Raw genomic sequence first — 15443 nt, 5'->3', positions numbered from 1 at the left:
GTTGCATTAATTAACTACACTTTAATTCTGAAAATATATTGACATTTAATTCTATAAGAACTAAAATGTATCATAAAAAATATATTAATTAGGAAGATTCATTATTTATTTTTTCTTTTTTAATTTTTTTTATTTCATTCTGGAGAATTCTGGATGCTATTTCTGAAGTCTTTTTACCCAATTTTTATACAATTTATTAAAATAGGAATTTGGTGAGTCGAATGAGGGAGATGGCGTGCAAAATGGATGCTGGAGAGGTTTCTTTATTGTTTCTTCATATCTTGGGGAAGCGTGGATGATCTCACATTACAGACTGCTTTTTGATATATGCTGAAATCTCTGAGTTATTTTTGGTCATGACTCTATAGCTGGAGATTATTTCAGTTTAAATTTCGAAGTAAGTAATATATATTTTTTTTCTGAATATGATACAAGTTCTTAAGTTAAAAAATAAAAATAAATTAGCCTTTGTCTAAATGTAAGAACCTAGGTTTTGATTGTTTTGATGTGTAGTGTCAAGCATACCTATGTCAGCTCTAGATTCTCTAGTGGTAGATTTGTAATCCAGTCTGGCACATTTAGCGTCTGAAAGAGAAAACATCTTGATAATTTAGGTAATCAGTTTATAGATTGAAAACAAATCGTGTAAGTCCTCAACAATGAGCATATAACATGTTAAGTTCAAGGTGTAAATTCAATTTCACTATGGCTTCAAAAGGATCAAACGGTTTCATATATCATTCTCTATGGATATAGTTGAAACTGGTGTATTTCAAGTTAACATGAAATTTTTATACCAGAATATGGACTGGTTGATTACATTAAAGTAAAAAATGTCGAAGGGGTGGATGTTGGTCTAGAGTTCAAGAGCATGGCTTTGTAAGTGGGAAATTCCCCCAGTTCGCATCCCGCGTATGATTACTTTTTTTTTGAAAAAATTATTTATTAGTAAAATATGAGCTTCTGCCCCCGTCGACTATATCTAATTGGTAGTTGGACGTTAAGCCTCGCCTAGAAAAATAGGTGATTGATTACTTTTAGTGTTAATTAATATAACCTTCAACTAGTCTTCTTACTTAATCTAGAATACTTCGTGTTTTTGTCCTGCAGATGGCATAACAATTTTAGTGCAATTAAGAGAGAACTGATTAAATCCTTTGAAAATATTCAGAGTAGTGGCAAAATCGATTCTGGTGGCTAGGTAATATCCACTACCGGCTTTTTAGCTCGCTTAAGTTTTGTGAAAATCGGATTAGCTGATTAACAAAATATTTCCTTTTTTTATGATATAATCCACTTCTATCCCCGATAAAGTCTTGAATTGTTTAACACTTATGGTTGGATGACTCATATCACTTTCCGTTTCTCTTTTCCCACTTACAATACATTTAGAGGTCATTATAATTATATTTAAATGTGTTTCAACTGTTACATCGCTTTCCCAGATAGTTTTAAAAAAACTTATGTTAAAGATCAATTGTGACAAATTAAATGATCTCATTTAATGCCTTAATTACTTCTAATTTTTCTTGTTCAAAAAGTGTTTTTTTTTAAGTACTAATTCTTTGCATGAAAAGACATTTTTTCTCCCCGAACAATTTGATTGGTTAAATAAAATTATTTTAAACTGCACTAACTAACTTGTTTATTTGGTTATTAGATAATCTACATCTGCTGATTAAGAGGGTAATGTCGAGTTATCACTTAACGTACCCGCTCTTTACCGGAGGGGATGAGAAGATAGTACATCTCTTGTACAGCTGAAGATACGTTTGAGGAAGTTTGGAGATTGTCAACAGTGACAAGGCATTTGACAACCATTAGCCTTTCTTATAACACTGGATATTGGCAAAGTATTTAACCGTTAAGATTGATTTTCCTGCGGACATAAAAACAAAAAAGTGTCAAATTTGAAAATATTTGTACTTTATGCCAGCAAAGAATAAAATTGCTGATGACTGCTGTTACGAATCTAGGGATTATTCCACCTGATCTGGCGGATTTGTTGATCTTTCAATTATTTATTCGCATATTCAAATTTACAGTTGATGTTTGTAAATGCTAATGATAGTTCTTCCTTTTTTTAAGGGTATTTTCTTCTTATTTCTTCCTTTTAGATGGAGTGGATTTTTAGAAAAAGCGGGAAGGGGCATTTTTTTTTTTTTCTGGGAAGTTCTTAGGGTATTCCATCTATAAATATCCCTAATGTGCAACTTTTGAAAAATACGTTTTACAACCATAAGTGCACCTGAAGAGCAACTTTTTGTTTCCTTGCCCAATCATTGACAATGGAGTTAACAGATAATTTTGTATTCCGTGGCAACTCCACTAGATTGATGTCTAGACTTATTGTACAAAAGACACTACTATTCTAACTGACCGTGTCGGCGTGATCAATGTTCCAACCGTGGCATTAAAATCGAACTCTGGGAGTACAAAATAAGGAATTATTAGTAAAACTGGCAAAGATTATCTATTTTTTCCCTTCTCTTTGAACTACTACTACAAAAACTAGCCGACCTAATGTGTATGGTCCAACAATAGCATGAAAATAGAACTTTGGAACTTAAAAAGTAAGGAATTGCTCGTAAATCTGGCCAAGATTTTACACTTCTTCCCTTTTCTGTGAAGTACTACTTCAGAAACTCTAAAATATTTTTTAAAATTTTAAAACTGCCTGAATTTATACTGCCACATAAAATTGTTAAAGAAATAATAAATAAAATATTTTGGTTTGTTGCATGGAAGAAATTATATTGCCATTATCAAAATAATTTATCAGATAACCAGAATGTAACCTCTGAATGGGAAAAGAATTTAGATAAGTTGTTGAATAGTATTGCGGCAGATAAAAAACAAAAGGCAATAGAAAAAAGCAAGAAATGGTGTTTTTCATGGGCTGAATCATAAATAAAATGATAACTGTAATTATTTTGATTCTTTGCCGTGATGTGAAGTTGATTTTAAAAGCTCGTTGCGAACTTTTCTATTTAAATTACAAGCCTTTTAAATTAGAAATATATCAGTATTGCTCATTGTGTAATTTTTATCAAATAGAAAATTTAACCCACCTTATTGCAGTCTGTCCAATTTTAAAATATTTTAATAAATGTACTCTCAATGAAAGTGAAATTTGTAGTTATTTGAATGATTTAGATTGACAAGCATTATGTAAATATTTAAAATATGCACTCTTCTATAGATCTATGTTAGTTAGAGAATTTAATTAGGATTCATTTTTAAATGCTACATTTTATTTTATAATTTTTATTTATTTAATTTTTTTGTAACTATGCTGACGGAATTGATCCATAGCAAGAAATGATTTCATCTTTTTACGATTTTTGGGATATGTACTGTTTTTCTTTAATAAAACATTATTATTATTACTATTACTATTACTATTACTTCAGAAACAAGGCCGACCTATTAAGTATGGTCCAACACTAGCATGAAAATTAAATTTCAGAACATAGTCAAGTAACTATTTGCCTAACTAACCCAGATTTTTTATTTTTCCTATATTTTTTAACTTCTACTTCTAAAATTAGCGACCTTATGTACCAATTTCAATGTACCAACCCAGGCATAAAAATCGAATTTTGGAAGTAGAAATTCATTAATTATTAGTAAAAATGTTAAAGCTGTACCATTTATCCCTTTGCTTTGAACTACTACTACAAAAACTAGCCGACGTAATGTGTATGGTGTAACCCTAGCGTGAAAATCGAACTCTGGAATTAAGAAATAAGGACACTCTGGTAAAATTAACAAAGATTTTCCATTCTTCCCTTTTCTGAAAACTATAACTTCAAAAACTACACGAACGAATTTTTACGGTCAAACCCTGACAAGAAAATCGAACTCTAGAAGAAGAAAAGATGGAATAATAGTAGAGCTGGCCAAGATTTTCAATTTCCTTCCTTTTCAGTTAACTACTACTTCAGAAACTAGCCGACATAATGTGTAAGGTCCAACCCTGGCATGTAATTGGAACTTTGTAACTTAGTAAAAGGAAATTCTGGTGATATTAGAGACAATTTTCCAATTTTTCCCTTTTCTGTAAACTACTACTTCAAAAACTACCCGAACTATTGTCTATGGTCAAACCCTGACAAAAATGGAGGGATGGATCATACACATTTTCTACTTCCACTACAAGATTTCTATGCCAGGGTTGGATACTTCTCTATAGGTAAGCTGGTTAGAAAGTAAAACCTAATGAATAAGGTAAAAATTGATAGCCTTGAGTAATTTGGCCAAAATATCCTTGACTTTCAGTTCTATAGTTCGATTTTCATGGGAGGGATGTATCATACACATTAGGTCAGCTAGTTTTTAAAGCAGTAGTTCATACAAACGGCAAACAATCGGGAATCTTCGATAGTTATACAAATAATTCCTTATTTTCTACTTCCACGGCACGATTTCTATCCCAGGGTTGGATACTTCTCATTAGATAAGCTGGTTAGAAAGTAAATCGTAAGGAGTAAGGGGAAAATTGATAGCCATGAGTAATTTTGCAAAATTTCCTTGACTTTCAGTTCTATAGTTCGATTGTCATAGGAGGGATGTATCAAACACAATAGGTCAGCTAGTTTTTAAAGTAGTAGTTCATAGAAACGTGAAAAAGTAGGAAATCATTGATTGTTATACAAATGATTCCTTATTTTCTATTTCCATGGCACGATTTCTATGCCATGGTTGGATACTTCTCATTAGGTAAGCTGGTTAGAAAGTAAAACGTAAGGAATAAGGGAAAAATTGGATGGCCTTGAGTAATTTGGCAAATATTTCCTTGACTTTCAGTTCTATAGTTCGATTTTCATGGGAGGGATGTATCATACACATTAGGTCAGCTAGTTTTAAAGCAGTATTTCCTAGAAACGGCAAACAATCGGAAATCTTCGATAGTTATACAAATAATTCCTTTTTTTCTACTTCCACGGCACGATTTCTATCCCAGGGTTGGATACTTCTCATTAGGTAAGCTGGATAGAAAGTATAAGGTGAGGAATAAGGGGAAAATTGATAGTCTTGAGTAATTTGGCAAATATTTCCTTGACTTTCAGTTCTATAGTTCGATTTTCATGGAAGGGATGTATCATACACATTAGGTCAGCTAGTTTTAAAGCAGTAGTTCCTAGAAACGGCAAACAATCGGAAATCTTCGATAGTTATAAAAATAATTCCTTTTTTTCTACTTCCACAACACGATTTCTATCCCAGGGTTGGATACTTCTCATTAGGTAAGCTGGTTAGAAAGTATAAGGTGAGGAATAAGGGGAAAATTGATAGCCTTGAGTAATTTGGCAAATATTTCCTTGACTTTCAGTTCTATAGTTCGATTTTCATGGGAGGGATGTATCATACACATTAGGTCAGCTAGTTTTAAAGCAGTAGTTCCTAGAAACGGCAAACAATCGGAAATCTTCGATAGTTATACAAATAATTCCTTTTTTTCTACTTCCACGGCACGATTTCTATCCCAGGGTTGGATACTTCTCATTAGGTAAGCTGGATAGAAAGTATAAGGTGAGGAATAAGGGGAAAATTGATAGCCTTGAGTAATTTGGCAAATATTTCCTTGACTTTCAGTTCTATAGTTCGATTTTCATGGGAGGGATGTATCATACACATTAGGTCAGCTAGTTTTAAAGCAGTAGTTCCTAGAAACGGCAAACAATCGGAAATCTTCGATAGTTATACAAATAATTCCTTTTTTTCTACTTCCACGGCACGATTTCTATCCCAGGGTTGGATACTTCTCATTAGGTAAGCTGGTTAGAAAGTATAAGGTGAGGAATAAGGGGAAAATTGATAGCCTTGAGTAATTTGGCAAATATTTCCTTGACTTTCAGTTCTATAGTTCGATTTTCATGGGAGGGATGTATCATACACATTAGGTCAGCTAGTTTTAAAGCAGTAGTTCCTAGAAACGGCAAACAATCGGAAATCTTCGATAGTTATACAAATAATTCCTTTTTTTCTACTTCCACGGCACGATTTCTATCCCAGGGTTGGATACTTCTCATTAGGTAAGCTGGATAGAAAGTATAAGGTGAGGAATAAGGGGAAAATTGATAGCCTTGAGTAATTTGGCAAATATTTCCTTGACTTTCAGTTCTATAGTTCGATTTTCATGGGAGGGATGTATCATACACATTAGGTCAGCTAGTTTTAAAGCAGTAGTTCCTACAAACGGCAAACAATCGGAAATCTTCGATAGTTATACAAATAATTCCTTTTTTTCTACTTCCACGGCACGATTTCTATCCCAGGGTTGGATACTTCTCATTAGGTAAGCTGGTTAGAAAGTAAATGGTAAGGAATAAGGGGAAAATTGATAGCCTTGAGTAATTTGGCAAATATTTCCTTCACTTTCAGTTCTATAGTTCGATTTTCATGGGAGGGATTTTCTACTTCCACGGCACGATTTCTATGCCAGCGTTGGATACTTCTCATTAGGTAAGCTGGTTAGAATGTAAATCGTAAGGAATAAGGGGAAAATTAATAGCCTTTAGTAATTTGGCAAAAATTTTCTTGACTTTCAGTTCTATAGTACGATTTTCATGGGAGGGATGGATCATACACATTAGGTCAGCTAGTTTTTAAAGCAGTAGTTCATAGAAACGGGAAAAAGTCGGAAATCATTGATAGTTATACAAATCATTCCTTATTTTCTACTTACACTGCAAGATTTCTATGCCAGGGTTGGATACTTCTCAATAGGTAAGCTGGTTAGAATGTAAACCTTAAGGAAGAACGGGAAAACTATAACGTTTAGGTAATTTAGCAAAATTTTCGTTACATTTAGTTTTATAGTTCCATATTCATGGGAGGGATGTATCATACACATTAGGTCAGCTAGTTTTTAAAGCAGTAGTTCATAGAAACGGGAAAAAGTAGGAAATCATTGATAGTTATACAAATCATTCCCTATTTTCTACTTACACTGCAAGATTTCTATGCCAGGGTGGGATACTTCTCAATAGGTAAGCTGGTTAGGAAGTAAACCTTAAGGAATAAGGGGAAAACTATAACGTTTAGGTAATTTGGCAAAATTTTCATTACATTTAGTTGTATAGTTCCATATTCATGGGAGGGATGGATCATACACATTAGGTCAGCTAGTTTTTAAAGCAGTAGTTCATAGAAACGGGAAAAAGTCGGAAATCATTGATAGTTATACAAATCATTCCTTATTTTCTTCTTACACTGCAAGATTTCTATCCCAGGGTTGGATACTTCTCAATAGGTAAGCTGGTTAGAATGTAAATCGTAAGGAATAAGGGGATAATTAATAGCCTCGAGTAATTTGGCAAATATTTCCTTGACTTTCAGTTCTATAGTTCGATTGTCATTGGAGGGATGTATCAAATTCAATAGGCCAGCTAGTTTTTAAAGCAGTAGTTCATAGAAATGGGCAGAATTCGAAAATCCTTACAAGTTACATAAGTGATTCCTTATTTTCTACTTCCACTGCAAGATTTCTATCCCAGGGTTGGATACTTCTCAATAGGTAAGCTGGTTAGAATGTAAACCTTAAGGAAGAACGGGAAAACTATAACGATTAGGTAATTTGGCAAAATTTTCATTACATTTAGTTGTATAGTTCCATATTCATGGGAGGGATGGATCATACACATTAGGTTGGCTAGTTTTTGAATTTGTAGTTCATAGAAATGGGCTGAATTCGAAAAACCTTACTAGTTACATAAGTGATTCCTTATTTTCTACTTCCACTGAACGATTTCTATGCCAGGGTTGGATACTTCTCATTAGGTAAGCTGGTTAGAATGTAAATCGTAAGGAATAAGGGGATAATTAATAGCCTTTAGTAATTTGGCAAAAATTTCCTTGACTTTCAGTTCTATAGTTCGATTTTCATGGGAGGGATGGATCATACACATTAGGTCAGCTAGTTTTTAAAGTAGTAGTTCATAGAAACGGGGAAAAATAGGTAATCTTTACTTGTTACACTAATAATTCCTTATTTTCTACTTCCACTGCACGATTTCTATCCCTGGGTTGGATACTTCTCATTAGGTAAGCTGGTTAGGAAGTAAACCTTAAGGAATGAGGGGAAACCTATAACGTTTATGTAATTTGGCAAAATTTTCATTACATTTAGTTGTATAGTTCCATATTCATGGGAGGGATGTATCATACACATTAGGTCAGATAGTTTTTAAAGCAGTAGTTTATAGAAACGGGGAAAAATAGGAAATCTTTACTAGTTACACTAATAATTCCTTATTTTCTACTTCCACTGCACGATTTCTATCCCTGGGTTGGATACTTTTCATTAGGTAAGCTGGTTAGGAAGTAAAACGTAATAAGGAATAAGGGGAAAATTGATAGCCTCGAGTAATTTGGCAAATATTTCCTTGACTTTCAGTTCTATAGTTCGATTGTCATTGGAGGGATGTATCAAATTCAATAGGCCAGCTAGTTTTTAAAGCAGTAGTTCATAGAAATGGGCAGAATTCGAAAATCCTTACAAGTTACATAAGTGATTCCTTATTTTCTACTTCCACTGCAAGATTTCTATCCCAGGGTTGGATACTTCTCAATAGGTAAGCTGGTTAGAATGTAAACCTTAAGGAAGAACGGGAAAACTATAACGATTAGGTAATTTGGCAAAATTTTCATTACATTTAGTTGTATAGTTCCATATTCATGGAGGGATGGATCATACACATTAGGTTGGCTAGTTTTTGAATTTGTAGTTCATAGAAATGGGCTGAATTCGAAAAACCTTACTAGTTACATAAGTGATTCCTTATTTTCTACTTCCACTGAACGATTTCTATGCCAGGGTTGGATACTTCTCATTAGGTAAGCTGGTTAGAATGTAAATCGTAAGGAATAAGGGGATAATTAATAGCCTTTAGTAATTTGGCAAAAATTTCCTTGACTTTCAGTTCTATAGTTCGATTTTCATGGGAGGGATGGATCATACACATTAGGTCAGCTAGTTTTTAAAGTAGTAGTTCATAGAAACGGGGAAAAAATAAGAAATCTTTACTAGTTACACTAATAATTCCTTATTTTCTACTTCCACGGCACGATTTCTATGCCAGCGTTGGATACTTCTCATTAGGAAAGCTGGTTAAAAAGTAAAACGTGGGGAATAAGGGGAAAACTATAATTTTTTGGTAATTTGGCAAAACGTTCCTTGGCTCTCATTTGTTCACTACGATTTTCATGCCAAAGTTACATCATACACATTTGGTCGGTTAGTTTTTGAATTTGTAGTTCATAGAAATGGTAAGAAATCGGAAATCTTTGCTAGTTACACTTTTGATTCCTTATTCTCTACTTCCACTATAAGATTTTTATCCCAGGGTTGGATACTTCTCATTTGGTAAGCTGGTTAGGAAGTAAACCTTAAGGGATAAGGGGAAAACTATAACGTTTAGGTAATTTGGCAAAATTTTCATTACATTTAGTTGTATAGTTCCATATTCATGGGAGGGATGGATCATACACATTAGGTCAGCTAGTTTTTAAAGCAGTAGTTCATAGAAACGGGAAAAAGTAGGAAATCATTGATAGTTATACAAATCATTCCCTATTTTCTACTTACACTGCAAGATTTCTATGCCAGGGTGGGATACTTCTCAATAGGTAAGCTGGTTAGGAAGTAAACCTTAAGGAATAAGGGGAAAACTATAACGTTTAGGTAATTTGGCAAAATTTTCATTACATTTAGTTGTATAGTTCCATATTCATGGGAGGGATGGATCATACACATTAGGTCAGCTAGTTTTTAAAGCAGTAGTTCATAGAAACGGGAAAAAGTCGGAAATCATTGATAGTTATACAAATCATTCCTTATTTTCTTCTTACACTGCAAGATTTCTATCCCAGGGTTGGATACTTCTCAATAGGTAAGCTGGTTAGGAAGTAAACCTTAAGGAATAAGGGGGAAACTATAACGTTTAGGTAATTTAGCAAAATTTTCATTACATTTAGTTGTATAGTTCCATATTCATGGGAGGGATGGATCATACACATTAGGTTGGCTAGTTTTTGAATTTGTAGTTCATAGAAATGGGCAGAATTCGAAATACCTTACTAGTTACATAAGTGATTCCTTATTTTCTACTTACACTGCAAGATTTCTATGCCAGGGTTGGATACTTCTCAATAGGTAAGCTGGTTAGGAAGTAAACCTTAAGGAATGAGGGGAAAACTATAACGTTTAGGTAATTTGGCAAAATTTTCATTACATTTAGTTGTATAGTTCCATATTCATGGGAGGGATGTATCATACACATTAGGTCAGCTAGTTTTTAAAGCAGTAGTTTATAGAAACGGGGAAAAATAGGAAATCTTTACTAGTTACACTAATAATTCCTTATTTTCTACTTCCACTGCACGATTTCTATCCCTGGGTTGGATACTTTTCATTAGGTAAGCTGGTTAGGAAGTAAAACGTAATAAGGAATAAGGGGAAAATTGATAGCCTCGAGTAATTTGGCAAATATTTCCTTGACTTTCAGTTCTATAGTTCGATTTTCATGGGAGGGATGGATCATACACATTAGGTCAGCTAGTTTTTAAAGCAGTAGTTCTTAGAAACGGCAAAAAATCTGAAATCATTGATAGTTATACAAATAATTCCTTATCTTCTACTTCCACTGCATGATTTCTATTCCAGGGTTGGATAGTTCTCAATAGGTAAGCTGGTTAGGAAGTAAACCTTAAGGAATAAGGGGAAAACTATAACGTTTAGGTAATTTGGCAAAAATTTCATTACATTTAGTTTTATAGTTCCATATTCATGGGAGGGACGTATCATACACATTAGGACGGCTGGTTTTTCAATTGGCAGTTCATAGAAAAGAGGAGAAATCGGAAATCTTTGTTAGTTATACAAATAATTCTTTTTTTCTACTTCCACGGCACGATTTATATGGCAGGGTTGGATACTTCTCATTAGATAAGCTGGTTAGAAAGTAAATCGTAAGTAACAGGGAGAAAAATATACCTTTTTGGTAATTTGGCAAAAATTTCATTTCTTTTAGTTGTATAGTTCCATATTCACGGGAGGGATGTATCATACACATTAGACCAGCTAGTTTTTAAAGCAGTAGTTTATAGAAACGTGCGAAAAATAGGAAATCTTTACTAGTTACACTAATAATTCCTTATTTTCTACTTCCACTGCACGATTTCTATCCCTGGGTTGGATACTTTTCATTAGGTAAGCTGGTTAGGAAGTAAAACGTAAGGAATAAGGGGAAAATTGATAGCCTTTAGTAATTTGGCAAAAATTTTCTTGACTTTCAGTTCTATAGTTCGATTTTCATGGGAGGGATGGATCATACACATTAGGTCAGCTAGTTTTTAAAGCAGTAGTTCTTAGAAACGGCAAAAAATCTGAAATCATTCATAGTTATACAAATAATTCCTTATCTTCTACTTCCACTGCACGATTTCTGTTCCAGGGTTGGATAGTTCTCAATAGGTAAGCTGGTTAGGAAGTAAACCTTAAGGAATAAGGGGAAAACTATAACGTTTAGGTAATTTGGCAAAAATTTCATTACATTTAGTTTTATAGTTCCATATTCATGGGAGGGACGTATCATACACATTAGGACGGCTGGTTTTTCAATTGGCAGTTCATAGAAAAGAGGAGAAATCGGAAATCTTTGATAGTTATACAAATAATTCTTTTTTTTCTACTTCCACGGCACGATTTATATGGCAGGGTTGGATACTTCTCATTAGATAAGCTGGTTAGAAAGTAAATCGTAAGTAACAGGGAGAAAAATATACCTTTTTGGTAATTTGGCAAAAATTTCATTTCTTTTAGTTGTATAGTTAGTTCCATATTCACGGGAGGGATGTATCATACACATTAGGCCAGCTAGTTTTTAAAGCAGTAGTTTATAGAAACGGCGAAAAATAGGAAATCTTTACTAGTTACACTAATAATTCCTTATTTTCTACTTCCACTGCACGATTTCTATCCCTGGGTTGGATACTTTTCATTAGGTAAGCTGGTTAGGAAGTAAAACGTAAGGAATAAGGGGAAAATTGATAGCCTTTAGTAATTTGGCAAAAATTTTCTTGACTTTCAGTTCTATAGTTCGATTTTCATGGGAGGGATGGATCATACATATTAGGTCAGCTAGTTTTTAAAGTAGTAGTTCATAGAAATGGGGAAAAATAGGAAATCTTTACTTGTTACACTAATAATTCCTTATTTTCTACTTCCACTGCACGATTTCTATCCCTGGGTTGGATACTTCTCATTAGGTAAGCTGTTTAGAAAGAAAACCTTAAGGAATGAGGGGAAACCTATAACGTTTATGTAATTTGGCAAAAATTTCATTACATTTAGTTTTATAGTTCCATATTCATGGGAGGGACGTATCATACACATTAGGACGGCTGGTTTTTCAATTGGCAGTTCATAGAAAAGAGGAGAAATCGGAAATCTTTGATAGTTATACAAATAATTCTTTTTTTTCTACTTCCAAATATTTCCTTGTCTTTCAGTTCTATAGTTCGATTGTCATAGGAGGGATGTATCAAATTCAATAGGCCAGCTAGTTTTTAAAGCAGTAGTTTATAGAAACGGGGAGAAATAGGAAATCTTTACTAGTTAAACTAATAATTCCTTATTTTCTACTTCCGCTGCACTATTTCTATCCCTCGGTTGGATACTTTTCATTAGGGAAGCTGGTTAGAAAGTAAAACGTAAGGAATAAGGGGAAAATTGATAGCCTTTAGTAATTTGGCAAAAATTTTCTTGACTTTCAGTTCTATAGTTCGATTTTCATGGGAGGGATGGATCATACATATTAGGTCAGCTAGTTTTTAAAGTAGTAGTTCATAGAAACGGGGAAAAATAGGAAATCTTTACTTGTTACACTAATAATTCCGTATTTTCTACTTCCACTGCACGATTTCTATCCCTGGGTTGGATACTTCTCATTAGGTAAGCTGGTTAGAAAGTAAAACGTAAGGAATAAGGGGAAAATTGATAGCCTCGAGTAATTTGGCAAATATTTCCTCGACTTTCAGTCCTATAGTTCGATTGTCATAGAGGGGATGTATCATACATATTAAGTCAGCTAGTTTTAAAGCAGTAGTTCCTAGAAACGGCAAACAATCGGAAATCTTCGATAGTTATACAAATAATTCCTTTTTTTCTACTTCCATGCCACGATTTCTATCCCAGTGTTGGATACTTCTCATTAGTAAGCTGGTTAGAAAGTAAAACGTAAGGAATAAGGGGGAAATTGATAGCCTTGAGTAATTTTGCAATATTACCTTGACTTTCAGTTCTATAGTTCGATTGTCATAGGAGGGATGTATCATACACATTAGGTCAGCTAGTTTTTAAAGTAGTAGTTCATAGAAACGGGAAAAAGTCGGAAATCATTGATAGTTATACAAATCATTCCTTATTTTCTACTTACACTGCACGATTTCTATTCCAGGGTTGGATACTTCTCAATAGGTAAGCTGGCTAGAATGTAAATCGTAAGGAATAAGGGGAAAATTGATAGCCTCGAGTAATTTGGCAAATATTTGCTTGACTTTCAGTTCTATAGTTCGATTGTCATAGGAGGGATGTATCAAATTCAATAGGCCATCTAGTTTTTAAAGCAGTAGTTTATAGAAACGGGGAAAAATAGGAAATCTTTACTAGTTACACTAATAATTCCTTATGTTCTACTTCCACTGCACTATTTCTATCCCTCGGTTGGATACTTTTTATTAGGTAAGCTGGTTAGAATGTAAATCGTAAGGAGTAAGGGGAAAATTGATAGCCTTTAGTAATTTGGCAAAAATTTTCTTGACTTTCAGTTCTATAGTTCGATTTTCATGGGAGGGATGGATCATACACATTAGGTCAGCTAGTTTTTAAAGCAGTAGTTCTTAGAAACGGCAAAAAATCTGAAATCATTGATAGTTATACAAATAATTCCTTTTTTTCTACTTCCACGGCACGATTTATATGCCAGGGTTGGATACTTCTCATTAGATAAGCTGGTTAGAAAGTAAATCGTAAGGAACAGGGAGAAAACTATACCTTTTTGGTAATTTGGCAAAAATTTCATTTCTTTTAGTTGTATAGTTCCATATTCACGGGAGGGATGTATCATACACATTAGGCCAGCTAGTTTTTAAAGCAGTAGTTCATAGAAACGGGAAAAAGTGGGAAATCATTGATAGTTATACAAATCATTCCTTATTTTCTACTTACACTGCACGATTTCTATTCCAGGGTTGGATACTTCTCAATAGGTAAGCTGGTTAGGAAGTAAACCTTAAGGAATGAGGGGAAAACTATAACGTTTAGGTAATTTGGCAAAATTTTCATTACATTTAGTTGTATAGTTCCATATTCATGGGAGGGATGTATCATACACATTAGGTCAGCTAGTTTTTAAAGCAGTAGTTTATAGAAACGGGGAAAAATAGGAAATCTTTACTAGTTACACTAATAATTCCTTATTTTCTACTTCCACTGCACGATTTCTATCCCTGGGTTGGATACTTTTCATTAGGTAAGCTGGTTAGGAAGTAAAACGTAAGGAATAAGGGGGAAATTGATAGCCTTGAGTAATTTGGCAAATATTTCCTTGACTTTCAGTTCTAAAGTTCGATTGTCATAGGAGGGATGTATCAATTTCAATAGGCCAGCTAGTTTTTAAAGCAGTAGTTCCTAGAAACGGCAAACAATCGGAAATCTTCGATAGTTATACAAATAATTCCTTTTTTTCTACTTCCACGCCACGATTTCTATCCCAGGGTTGGATACTTCTCATTAGGTAAGCTGGATAGAAAGTATAAGGTGAGGAATAAGGGGAAAATTGATAGCCTTGAGTAATTTGGCAAATATTTCCTTGACTTTCAGTTCTATAGTTCGATTTTCATGGGAGGGATGGATCATACATGTTAGGTCAGCTAGTTTTTAAAGTAGTAGTTCATAGAAACGGGGAAAAATAGGAAATCTTTACTTGTTACACTAATAATTCTTTTTTTTCTACTTCCACTGCACGATTTCTATCCCTGGGTTGGATACTTCTCATTAGGTAAGCTGGTTAGAAAGTAAAACGTAAGGAATAAAGGGAAAATTGATAGCCTCGAGTAATTTGGCAAATATTTTCTTGACTTTCAGTCCTATAGTTCGATTGTCATAGGGGGGATGTATCATACACATTAGGTCAGCTAGTTTTAAAGCAGTAGTTCCTAGAAACGGCAAACAATCGGAAATCTTCGATAGTTATACAAATAATTCCTTTTTTTCTACTTCCACGCCACGATTTCTATCCCAGGGTTGGATACTTCTCATTAGGTAAGCTGGATAGAAAGTATAAGGTGAGGAATAAGGGGAAAATTGATAGCCTTGAGTAATTTGGCAAATATTTCCTTGACTTTCAGTTCTATAGTTCGATTTTCATGGGAGGGAT

At 33.8% G+C, this 15443-nt stretch overlaps 1 long non-coding RNA gene across 8 annotated transcripts in view; it reads left to right on the top strand.

The window, feature by feature from the left end:
- Positions 1–15443, top strand: part of LOC141458831 (uncharacterized) — a 47888-nt gene that overhangs the window by 8478 nt on the left and 23967 nt on the right. For 7 of the 8 annotated variants that reach the window (XR_012461211.1, XR_012461208.1, XR_012461209.1 and 4 more), the window contains 2 exons: positions 206–397; positions 1661–1853. This is a non-coding gene — a long non-coding RNA (uncharacterized lncRNA). Of the gene's footprint in view, positions 1–205; positions 398–513; positions 615–1660; positions 1854–15443 lie in introns of all 8 variants that reach the window. The other variant, XR_012461212.1, reaches the window with a different exon arrangement.

Source organism: Rhodnius prolixus, unplaced genomic scaffold, assembly GCF_049639745.1.
Source record: "Rhodnius prolixus isolate KJV_2025 unplaced genomic scaffold, Rpr scaffold_5, whole genome shotgun sequence".
Classification (NCBI taxonomy): Eukaryota; Metazoa; Arthropoda; class Insecta; order Hemiptera; family Reduviidae; genus Rhodnius; species Rhodnius prolixus.
The sequence above is the reverse complement of the archived record's forward strand: the minus strand, read 5'-3'. Positions and strand labels throughout refer to the sequence as shown.